This window comes from Choloepus didactylus, chromosome 6 (genome assembly GCF_015220235.1).
Source record: "Choloepus didactylus isolate mChoDid1 chromosome 6, mChoDid1.pri, whole genome shotgun sequence".
NCBI classification, from domain to species: Eukaryota; Metazoa; Chordata; class Mammalia; order Pilosa; family Megalonychidae; genus Choloepus; species Choloepus didactylus.
Window position 1 is genome coordinate 143289951 of NC_051312.1, and position 13061 is coordinate 143303011.

The following is a 13061-nucleotide window of genomic DNA, read 5'->3' on the forward strand; positions in this document are numbered from 1 at the left end:
AGCTACTTATTTGGTTCTCCCAAAGTTGAATTGAAAAAAGTTCTTGAGGGAGTTGGTTTCATGAAGTTTATATTCATATCACTTCACTTTCATGACCAGGTAATTCAACCTCTAACAAAGCCAAATAAACAGAAAGTATTTAGTATGCTTGCTCCCCAAAATGTAAAATATTTTTCTTCATTTTCTGTATGCATTATTTTACAATTTTCATACATGTAAAGTAATTTCCCTTAATGAGAGTGGCTCTGCTTTTATTCATCAAATTGCCATGATAATGGAATAGTTTTTCCCTTGGGGGGTCATTTATTATAAATTGGAGTATTAATAGGCTTTGAAGGCTCTGTTTCCTGATTGGGTTTGTTTTGGTTTTGGTGGATTATTTTCATGTTTGTTGGTTTTCTCTAGGAAACAATTTAGATTGATTTTTTCTCTTTGTTATATCTAACTTGCAGTATATATTTTAGGTTGGAAAGTGGAAAATGAGATACATTGTAATATTAAGTTTAGCTTACATACTTTTAAAAGTTATCAAAGGGTTCTGAAACAAAATCAGTTTATATTCTGGAAATGTTATAAAAAGTCCTAATTTCTTCCAAAACACACACACACACAAACACAGACTGTCAAAAAAGATTACAAAACAGGACCCAACTATATGCTGTCTACAAGAGACTTGTCTAAGACACAAGAACAAAAATAGGTTAAAAATGAAATGTTGGAAAAAGATATTTCATGCGAACAAAAAACCAGAAAAGATCAGGGGTAGATAAACTAATGTCAGACACATTAGACTTCAAATGTTAAACAATTAAAAGACACAAAGAAGGGCACAGAATATTAATAAAAGGAACAAGTCATCAGGAAGACATAACAATCATCAAGATTTATGCACCAAGCCAGGGCATCCAAAAATACATCAGGCACACATTGACAACACTGAAGGGAGAAGTAGACACCTTTATAATAATACTTAGAGACTTCAGTACACTGCTCTCATCAATGGATAGAACATCTAGACCAAGGATCAAAAAGGAAGCAGAGATGTTGAATACTGAAATAAATGAACAAGAGTTAATAGACATTTAGAGAACACTACACCATACAACAGCAAAAGACACATTTTTCTCAAGTGCACATGGAACACTGTCTAAGATAGAGCACATTCTGGGTCACAAATCAATACTCAATAAATTTGAAAATATTGATATTACACAAAACACTTTCTCAGATCATAATGGAATGAAGTTGGAAATCAATTACAAGTGGAAGGTCAGAAATTTCAGAAATATATGGAGCCTGAGCAAAACAATCTTAAACAAGCAGTGGGTCAAGAAAGAAATTACATGAGAAATTAGTAAATATCTTAGGCAAATCACAATGAAAACAACATACCAAAACTTATGGGAAGCAGCAAAGGTGGTGCTGAGAGGGAGACTGATTGCTCTAAATGCCTATATTAAAAATGAAAGAGCAAAAATCAAGGAATTAATTGCTCACCTCAAGGAACTAGAGAAAGAACAACAAACTAAGCCAAAAGCAAACAGAAAGAAAAATAAATAAAAAGATTAGAGCAGAAATAAACAAAATTGAGAACATGAAAACAATAGAGAGAATGAACAAAACCAGAAGCTGGTTCTATGACATAATCAATAAAATTGATAGATGCTTAGTCAGCTTAACAAAAGAGAGAGAGAGAGAGAGAGAGAGAAGGGGAGTGAGGGAGAGACAGAGAGAAAGAAAGAAAGCGAGAGAGGATGAAAATAAATACTATCAGAAATGGGAAACAGGACGTAAACACTGACCCTACAGAAATAAAGGAGACAATGAGAGGATACTGTGTGCAACTATATGCTGACAAACAAACTAGACAACTTAGATGAAATGAACAACTTCCTAGAAAAGCATGAACAACAGACATTGACCCAAGAAGAAACAGATGACATCAACAACTAATCACAACTAAAGCAATTGAATCAGTCATCAAAAAGCTGCCAAAAAAGAAAAGTCCAGGAACAGATGGATTCATATGTGGATTCTACCAAGCATTCAGGAAAGAATTAGTACCATTCCTAGTCAAACTCTTCAAAAAAACTTAAAAATTCAAGAGGAGGGAAAGCTACCTAACTCATTCTATGAAGCAAGCATCACCCTAATACCAAAGCCAGACAAAGATATTACAAGACAAGAAAATTATAGATCAATCTCTTTAATGAATATAGATGCAAAAATCCTCAACAATACACTTGCAAATCAAATCCAGAACCACATTAACATAATTATACACCATGACCAAGTGGGATTTATTCCAGGTATGCAAAGTTGGTTCAATACAATAATATCAATTAATGTAATATACTACATCAATAAATCAAATCAGAAAAACCACATGATTATCTTGATCAATGTAGAAAAGGCATTTTACAAAATCCAACATCTTTCTTGATGAAAACACCCAAAAGGGTAGGAATAGAAGGTACCTTTTTCAGTATGATAAGGGCAATATATGAAAAACCCACAGCTAACATCATACTCAATGGGGAAAGACTGAAAACTTGCACTCTAAGATCAGGATGTCCAGTGTCACCACTGGTATTCAACACTGTGGAAGAAGTTCTAGCTAGAGCAATTAGGCAAGAAAAAGAAATAAAAAGTATTCAAATTGGAGAGGAAGAAGTAAAACTTTCACTGTTTGCAGATGACATGATCCTCTACGTAGAAAATCCAGAAAAATCTACAGCAAAGCTACTAGAACTAATCAATTAAGACAGCAAAGTGGCAGACTACAAGATCAACACACAAAAATCAGTAGTGTTCCTGTACAGCAGTAATGAGCAACAGGAGGAGGAAATCAAGAAAGGAATTCCATTTACAAAAGCAACTAAAAGAATCAAGTATTTAAGAATAAATTTATCCAAGGCCTCAAAAGACCTATATGCAGAAAACCACAACAAATTGCAAAAAGAAATCAAACAGGACCTAAAAAAAAAAAAAATGGAAGAACATAATATGTTCATGGATTAGAGGAGTAAATATAGTTAAGAAGTCAATTCTACCTGATTTATAGATTCAATGCAATACCAATTAAAACCCCAAAAACTTACAATGCAGAAACTGAATAACCAGCAACCAAATTTATTTGGAAGAGGAACGTAACCCTAATAGACAAAAATACCTTAAGAGGAATGAAGTCAGAGGTCTCATACTACCTGACTTTGAAGCATATTACAAAGCTACAGCAATCAAAACAGCATGGTACTGGCATAAAGACAGATATACTGAGCAATGGAATCAAATTGAGAATTCAGAAAAAGATCCTCTCATCCGTGGTTAATTGATCTTTGATAATGCTGTCAAGCTATCACAACTGGGACAGAGCAGTCTCTTCAATAAGTGGTGTTTGGAGAACTGCATATCCATATCAAAAAGAAGGAAGCAGGACTTCTATCTCACACCTTACACAAAAATTAACTTGAAATGGATCAAAGACCTAAACATTGGAGCTAAAACCATAAAATTTTAGAAGAAAATATATAGAAATATCTTAAGGATCTTGCAATAGAAAGTGGTTTCCTAGACCTTACACCCAAAGCATGAGCAATGGAAGATAAAATAGATAAATGGGATCTAGGTAATTATATTAAACATACATTAAGAGGTAAGTAGATATATTATAAACCCCTTGATGATAATAAAAGGGCAAGTTCCTTACATATAATAAAAAGGAAAGTGTGGTAGAATAAAGATAGTTGTCCTGGTTTGGAAATAAAGGTTCACCATGTACTCATTTATAAAATTTATATATACAGAAACAGATATACAAATTCATATATATCTCTACTTACGTAGATGTTTACAGAGATCCTAGAAGCAATACCACTGCAATAGGAATAAGTATACCTAGTATAGAAACCATGGCTTCAAAATACAATTTTCCAATAAAAATAACAAGGAGTGCTTGAAGAAATGACTGAATTCAGGGCAAGGATGATGCTGAAATAGCTTGTGTTGCCAGAAAGTAAGGAAATACTCAAGCAATGATAAGACTTGCCAAAAGGAAATTAGCCCCCATCAGAGGGGTTTCTAATGGCTAAATTTGAAAGAATTTGAGCAATAAAAGAAATAGTGACATTAATAGATTACAACTCATAATGTAAAACATTACCTTAGAAAAAAATACATATATGACAAAAATAGATAGATAGATATGTAAATAGCAGTTAGATAGGATGGTCAGTTTGTCAGTAAGCAGATTGATAGAGAGATAGAGATATAATTGATAGATGATATATAAGGCAGAAGGGTAAGTCTTCCTTGCACTATAATTCAAATTAATATACGTAGAAGAAGTGATAAAAATTTTAAAAATCATCTTTTAACAAACACTTTATTAATAATTCTTTCATGCCAGTATCATCAGTGGATGCTAAAATTCAAGAGCAAACAATGATGAAATCAACAGACAGTAAAAAGGGAAATGTTAGGGTGTATATATGGTAAAAGGATAAAATTTTAAAAAATAAAATCAATGGAACTGTACTATACAAAGAGAACTCTAAGATAAATGATGGACTGTAGCTGATAACACAAATATAAAAATTTGCTAACACCAATTGTAACAAATGTCAAAGCCAATGCAAGGGGTTATTAATAGGGAAGTATATGGGAACCCTTTATTTTATGCATGATTGTTCTGAAAACCCACAACTTCTCTAAAAAATAAAGTTATCTATGGCAATAAACTGTGGAGTCAATATCATGCAGAAAAGAAGACTGATAAACTAACTCTACCAAAATAAAGAAAACTAAAAAGACATAACAACTAAATGCAAAGTGTGATCCTGGAGTGTATCATGGATTTTAAAAAAAAAAGACATAATTATAACAGCTGTTTATATTTTAATAAGGGCTGAATATCAAACAACATTAAATTTTTGGTCTTGATAATGCAACTGTAGTTATAACATGAAATGCTGGGAAAGCACAGAGACACTCTACATTATGTTTGCAAAATATTTTGTAAATAAAAAGTTAAAATAAAAAAGCTAAAATAAAAATTATGAATGGTATGATTTTGTAGAGACCACCAAAATATTAAACTCTAACATTACATTTATTATTGTTGTACTTCTATTTATTATATTTTACTAAATATTATTTGTGGTAGTAAATATTTTACTATTGTTATTGAAACAAGATAATCCAATTCAACAACTATTTGGTGTCCACCCAGAGAGGCCGATATTCTAAATCTTTAAGCAGGAGAAACATTGGAGAAATATGGACCTACAGCCTCTATCCTAAAGATGTTCATTTTCTTCTTGAGACAGAGTTTAAGCAATTTCACAAATGTCTCTATGAACATACTTTATTATCATTAATATACACCACTTTTTATTAAAAACCTCATTGATAACAGAAATAGCTAAAATGTTTCATCTGACTTAATATGCAGTATTTTTCTTTAAATGACAAATGAAATTCACAAAAAAGAAATGTCTGCTCTTTTACAAAATATTTTATGCCATTTATACAGTAATGAATGCAATTTTGGTAATGTAAATCATCATCTGCCTTTATTATAGCATGATATGTTATTTGTCCTGAGGTACATATTACTCCTCTAATCACCCTCTATTAATGCAATTGTGGAAATAAATCAGTCAGTGTATTAAAACACATTAACAAATCAAAAGAGAAAAATCAAACGATCATCTCAATAGATGCTGAAAAAACATTCGACAAAATCCAACATCCCTTTTTGATAAAAACACTTCAAAAGGTAGGAATTGAAGGAAACGTCCTCAATATGATAATGAGCATGTATGAAAAACCCACAGCCAGCATAGCACTCAATGGTGAGAGACTGAAAGCCTTCCCTCTAAGATCAGGAACAAGACAAGGATGCCTGCTGTCACCACTGTTATTCAACATTGTGCTGGAAGTGCTAGCCAGGGCAATCCGGCAAGACAAAGAAATAAAAGGCATCCAAATTGGAAAAGAAGAAGTAAAAGTGTCATTGTTTGCAGATGATATGATCTTATATCTGGAAAACCCTGAGAAATCGACGATACAGCTACTAGAGCAAAGCAGCAGGATACAAGATTAATGCACATAAGTCAGTAATGTTCCTATATGCTAAAAATGAACAAACTGATGAGACACTCAAGAAAAAGATACCATTTTCAATAGCAACTAAAAAATTAAGTACATAGGAATAAACTTAATCAAGGATGTAAAAGGCCTATACAAAGAAAACTACATAAATCTACTAAAAGAAATAGAATGGGAACTTAAAAAATAGGAAAATATTCCATGTTCATGTATAAGAAGGCTAAATGTCATTAAGACCTGAATTCTACCCCAAATCATCTACAGATTCAATGCAATCCCAATCAAATTCCAAGAAGCTACTTTGCAGACTTGGAAAAGCTAGTTATCAAATTTATTTGGAAAGGTAGGATGCCTCGAATTGCTAAAGACATTCTAAAAAAAGAGAAATGAAGGGGGAGGATTTATACTCCCTGACTTAGCAGCTTATCATAAAGCCACAGTAGTCAAAACAGCATGGTACTGGCACAAAGACAGACATATAGATCAATGGAATTGAACTGAGAATTCAAAGATAGATCCCCAGATTTACAGCCGACTGATCTTTGATAAGGTCCCCAAAGCCACTGAACTGGGTCATAGCAATCTTTTCAACAAATGGAGCTGGGAGTGTTGGATATCCATATCCAAAAGAATGAAGGAGGACCCCTACCTCACATCCTACACAAAAATTAACTCAAAGTGGATCAAAGATCTCAATAAAAAAGACAGTATCATAAAACTCCTAGAATATAATATAGGGAAACATCTTCAAGACCTTGTATTAGGTGGCCACTTCCTAGACTTTACACCCAAAGCACAAGCAACAAAAGAAAAAAATAGATAAATTGGAACTCCTCAAGCCTAGAAGTTTCTGTACCTCAAAGGAATTTATTAAAAAGGTGAGTAGGCAGCCAATTCAATGAGAAAAAATTTTTGGAAACCATGTATCTGACAAAAGACTGATATCTTGCATATATAAAGAAATCCTACAACTCAATGACAATAGTACAGACAACCCAATTAGAAAATGGGCAAAAGATATTGAAAAGACAGCTCTCTGAAGAGGAAATACAAATGGCCAAGAAACACATGAAAAAATGTTCAGCTTCACTAGCTATTAGAGAGATGCAGATTAAGACCACAGTGAGATACCACCTCACACCAATTAGAATGGTTGCCACTAAGCAAACAGGAAACTACAAATGCTGGAGAGGATGTGGAGAAATCAGAACTCTTATTAATTTTTGGTGGGACTGGTTAATGTTTCACCCACTCTAGAAGTCAGTCTGGCAGTTCCTTAGAAAACTTGAATATAGAGTTACCCTTCGATCCAGTGATTGCACTTCTCAATATATATCTGGAAGATCTGAAAGCAGTGACACGAACAGATATCTGCAAGCCAATGTTCATAGCAGCATTATTCACAATTGCTAAGAGATGGAAACAACCCAAATGTCCTTCAACAGATGAGTGGATAAATAAAATGTGCTATATACACATGATGGAATACTATGCGACTGTAAGAAGGAACGATGTTGTGAATCATATGACAACATGGATGAATCTTGAAGACATTAAGCTGAGTGAAATAAGCCAGGCACAAAAAAAGAAATATTAAATGCTACCACTAATGTGAACATTGAAAACTGTAAAACAAATGGTTTATAATGTAGAATGTAGAGGAACTAGCAATAGAGAGCAATTAAGGAAAGGGTAATGATAACCCAATAAGAACAGATAAGCTATCATGGGTAAATTTAACATTCTGGGAATGCTCAGGAATGACTATGGTAGGAACAAGTTCACAGGAATACAGCTATATTAGGTTATTTTCTTGGGGTAGAGTAGGAACATGTTGGAAGGAAAGTAGTTAGCTTAGTTGTCTTTTTCTTACTCCCTTGTTATGGTTTGTTTGAAATGTTCTTTTTTCATTGTATGTTTTTTTTTAGTTTTTTTAATATAGTTGATATAAAAAAAGTTAATAAAAAAACAATGAAAAAATATGGAGAGACCCCTTGAGCATCTGGTGGAAAATGCAGGGGTGTTGGGCTTTCCCACCTCAATTGGTTGCTGATGTGCTCACAGACATAGGGAACTGGTGGTTTGATGGGTTGAGCCCTCTACCATAGGACTTGCCCTTGGGAAGACTGTTGCTGCAAAGGAGAGGCTAGGCCTCCCTATAATTGTGCCTAAGAGCCCCTTCCTCAATGCCTCTTTGTTGCTTAGTTGTGGCCCTCTCTCTCTAGCTGAGCCAACTTGGCAGGTGAAATCACTGCCCTTTTCCCTACGTGGGATCTGACACCAGGGGATTGACTCTCCCTGGCAATGAGGAATATGATTCCTGGGGAGGAATCTAGACCCAGCATCGTGGATGGAGAACATCTTCTTGACCAAAATGTGTATGTGAAAGGAAATGAAATAAGCTTCAGTGGCAGTGAGATTCCAAAAGGAAGCGAGAATTTAATCTGGTGGTACTCTTATGCACAATATAGACAACCCTTTTTAGGTTTTAATGAATTGGAATAGCTAGCAGTAAATTCCTGGAACTATCAAACTATAACCCAAACCCATGAATCTTGAAGACGATTGTATAAAAATGTAGCTCATAAGGTATGACAATGCGATTGGGGAAGCCATATGGACCACACCCCCCTTTGTCTAGATTATGGATGGATCAGTAGAAAAATGGGGGGGGAGGGAAGAACCCCATTTTCTTTTTTACTTTAATTGTTCTTTGTCACTTTAATTTTTATTCTTATTATTTTTGTGTGTGTGGTAAGGAAAATGTCAAAAATTAATTTGGGTGATGAATGCACTATATTATGGTACTGTAAACAATTGAATGTATGCTTTGTTTTGTATGACTATATCTCAATAAAATGGTATGTGAATATATCTCAATAAAAATTAATTTTAAAAAAACAGCATGGTATTGTCACAAGGATAGATCAAAAGACCAATGGAATTGAATTGAGAGTTCAGGGATAGACACTCAAATATATAGCCAATTATTTTTTAACAAGGCTTCCAAGCCTATTCAATTGGGAATGCACAGTCTTGAAAAAAGAATTGTGCTGGGAAAACTGGACAGCAATATGGAAAAATATGAAAGAGGACTCCTGTCTCACACCATATACAAAAATTAACTAAAAATGGATCAAAGACCTAAACAGAAGAACCAGGACTATGAAAGTCCTAGAAGGATATATATGGAAGTATCTTTCGGATTTTGTGTTACACAGTGTTTCCTTAGACATATATCGAAACCACAACCAACGAAAGAAAAGATAGATAAATGGGATCTTCTCAAAATTGAAAACTTTTGTGAACCTAAAGACTTTATAATGAAAGTGAAAACACAGTCTACACAATGGGAGACAATATTTGGAAACCACATATCCGATAAGGTTTAATATCCAGAATATATGAAGAAATCCTACAACTCAACAATAAAAAGCCAAACAACCCAATTTTTAAAATGTGCAAAACACCTGAATAGTCATTTCTCCAAAGAGGATAACAAATGACCAAAAAAGCATAGGAAAAGATGCTCAGAAATATTAGCTATTAAATGCAAATCAAAACCATAATGAGATACCATTTCACCCCCACTAGAATGGCTATTATTTAAAAAAAAAAAAACCCAGAAACTTACAAGTATTGGAGAGGATGTGAAGAAACATGAACATTCATTCATTGCTGGAGGCAATGTGAAATGGTGCAGTTGCTGTGGAAGACAGCTTTGCAGTTCCTCAGAAAGCTAAGTATAGAATTACCATATGGCCCAGAAATCTCACTAGGTAAATATTCCAAAAAATTAAAAGCAAAGACTCAAACCAATATTGCACATTGACTTTCATAGTGGCATTATTCACAACTGCCAAAAGATGGAAGCAATCCATGTACCCATCAACACATGAAATAGTAAAAAAAAATGTGGTCTATATATACAATAGAAAATTATTCACCATTAAAAAGGAATGAAGTTCTGATTCATGCAACAACATGAAAGAATTTTAAGACATCACGTTGAGGTGAAATAACCCAGACACAAAAGGCAAAATATTGTATGATATCACTGACATGAAATAATTAGAATACACAATCTCAGAGTCAGACACTGGAATATAAGTTACTGAGGGCTGGGTTGGGGGTAGGAAATGGGGAGTTAATGCTTAAATTGCACAGAATTTCTATTTGGGTTGATTGTAAAACTTTAGAAATGGATGATGACAATGGTAGCACAACATTGTTCATACAACCAACAGCACTAAATTATATACGTGAACGTGGTTAAAAGGGGAAATTTTACTTTGTATATAAGTTACTAGAATAAAAATTAAAGGAAGCAGGAGAGGACTATACAACACGTTAAACCATATTGTAAATGGTGGGTATAGTTAATAGCACAATTATAAAAATGTTCTTTGATGAATTTTAGCACATGCACTACTCTAAATAAATAAATAAAGTGACAGGCATAAGGCTGAACAAAAACAAAAAGAAAAACCTGGAAATTATTACTGTTATCCATTCCACTTGAAGGAAAACACTTTCCAATCTCTCTAATTGATGAAAATAGGAAAGACTTTTCCATCTCAAAGTCTTAAATCCTCTATGAAACTACTTGAGGTAAAATAGAAAATGAAACTGAGTTCACATATTTATAATTAAAGATTTTAATAAAATAATACATACCAAAATTTACTGAGTACATTTAAATGTTTACAAGGAAAAATCAAATCAATAAACACCTAGAAAAAATGAAGTAGTGAAATATATGATTTAAATTACATAGTCAAAAACAACTTGAAAAAAATATCAAAAGAAAGCATAAAAATAAGATAAAATAAAAAACATAATTAGGAATGGAGAAACAGTAGATGCATTCAACAAAGTAATATTTAATATACAATTCACCATGAAAATGTAAAGCCACCAATTAAAGAAAAAAAAAGAGAGAATAAATATATAATAATAAATGAGAGGAAAACAAAATAAAACCGAGCAAAAACAAAATAGTCTTCTTTGAAGAACTCTATGCAAATAAATTTGAAAACAGAGATGAAAAATTACTTAGGAAAATAAGAATGAATAATTTCTTAGGGAAATTTTTATTAGAAATAGAAACAGACCAATTTTCAAGGTTATTCTACAAAAACTTCATTTTGAAGTTAGTCCCAAATCTGTAAATTTCTTCACAGCTTAAAAGTGAAGTAAAACATTCTAATTCCTTTTAAATGTGTAAACTGTTGAACTGTAATGCAGTAGCCTTGATATTTAATGATTACTGAACTATAAAGCTTTTATCTTGTGACCATGCAATTGTGAGGACTTTGTGACTGACACTGCCTGGATCTAGTTTATGGGCAGATGAATAATAAAATAAATACTATATATATATAAATAATAGGGAGGATACGGGGTATGGGTTGTTTCTGGCACTCTTAAATTTTTGCTTATTTTTATTTTGAGTAATGAAAATGTTCTAAAATTGAATGTGGTGATGAATGCACAACTATAGGAAGATATTGTGAGCCACTGATTGTATACATTGGATGGATTATATGGTGTGTGAACATAATCTCAATAAAATTGCATTAAAAAAAAAACAAGGTGAGGAACAACTCAAAAGTACTCTGGTACAACTGAAGGGTAGGCATCCATGACAGGACAACATCATGCACCAGTCAGGAATGGGTGGAAGGGCTGAGATCACAGCACAGAACTGTAAGTAAAGCTCCTGACACTGCAGAGCTGGCACCCCTTCCCCACCGGCATTGCAGGCTGAGTTGCAAAAATTCATTGTGGGAAAAATAAGCATTCAATGCCAGTATCAAGGGAATATAGCTCAACCAAGCCCCAATTCTGTTTTCAATTAACAAATCTGAACAACTGAATACATGCTATGAGCACACATAAACCCAGAGTGAGCAGGAAAGGAACCCAGGAGTTTATCCTGGCAGAAAGGAGATGGGGCTGATGGAAAAAATATACATAAATAAATAAAACAGAGGCTTTTGGAGTCTGCTGAGCTCAGAATACTGGAAAAGGACTGTGTTTCAAGAAAAAGGGGACACAGAACTGGGTACCAACTGTGCTTTTTGCCTGATGGACTGGAGGGCTAAGGACTGGCTTTGAAAAGGCTACATTTTGCTGTTTTCCTTCTTTCCTATCTCTTTTAAGTAGGTCATTACAGTAAGCCTCAGGAAATTTCAGTTGTCAGTAATGACCCAGGCAACAGTGGAGTAATGATAGACAGTCAAAGGAAAAATCTTACATGTAGGAGACACTTTGCTGATTTTAAGACACAATTTTTTCACATGTTAATATCTCTGAAGTTGGGATGCATCTTACAACTGATAGGATCTTAAAATGATAATTGTCAGCTTTTTTTTTGTACATAACATAATGATACATTGTTTCAATCAATGGTACATTAGATTGATAAAATCAGTGATATAGAAAAAATAAGAGAGATAAACAGGTAGGGGATGTGTGGAGGTCTCCAGTTTAAGTATGATACATTTTCTGTTTTTTTATTTATAATTATATATATTAGACATGAAGGGCCAAAACTATTTAATGAGATAACAATTTTAAGAACAATAGTGATAAATATAATGGACAAAGCACATTGATGGAAAAACTCATTAAATCTGAATACAATCTGAAGTTTAGTAAATAGTGCTATATCAATGGTAATTTCTCAGTTTTGGTAATTGTACTATGGTTCTGTAATACATTAACATTAGGGCAAGGTGGATAAAGAGTATTCAGAAACTCTCTGTTCTATCCTTATAATATTTCTGTAGATTTAATATTATTTCAAAATAAAAAGTTTGATTAAAAAAAGAGTATCCTTGACACCTAAACCTCATAACAAAGTACAAAAAACACATAACTATGGATCATTATCATTTATGAATATCACAAAATAGTAAGAAATTAATACAACATGACAGCATAAG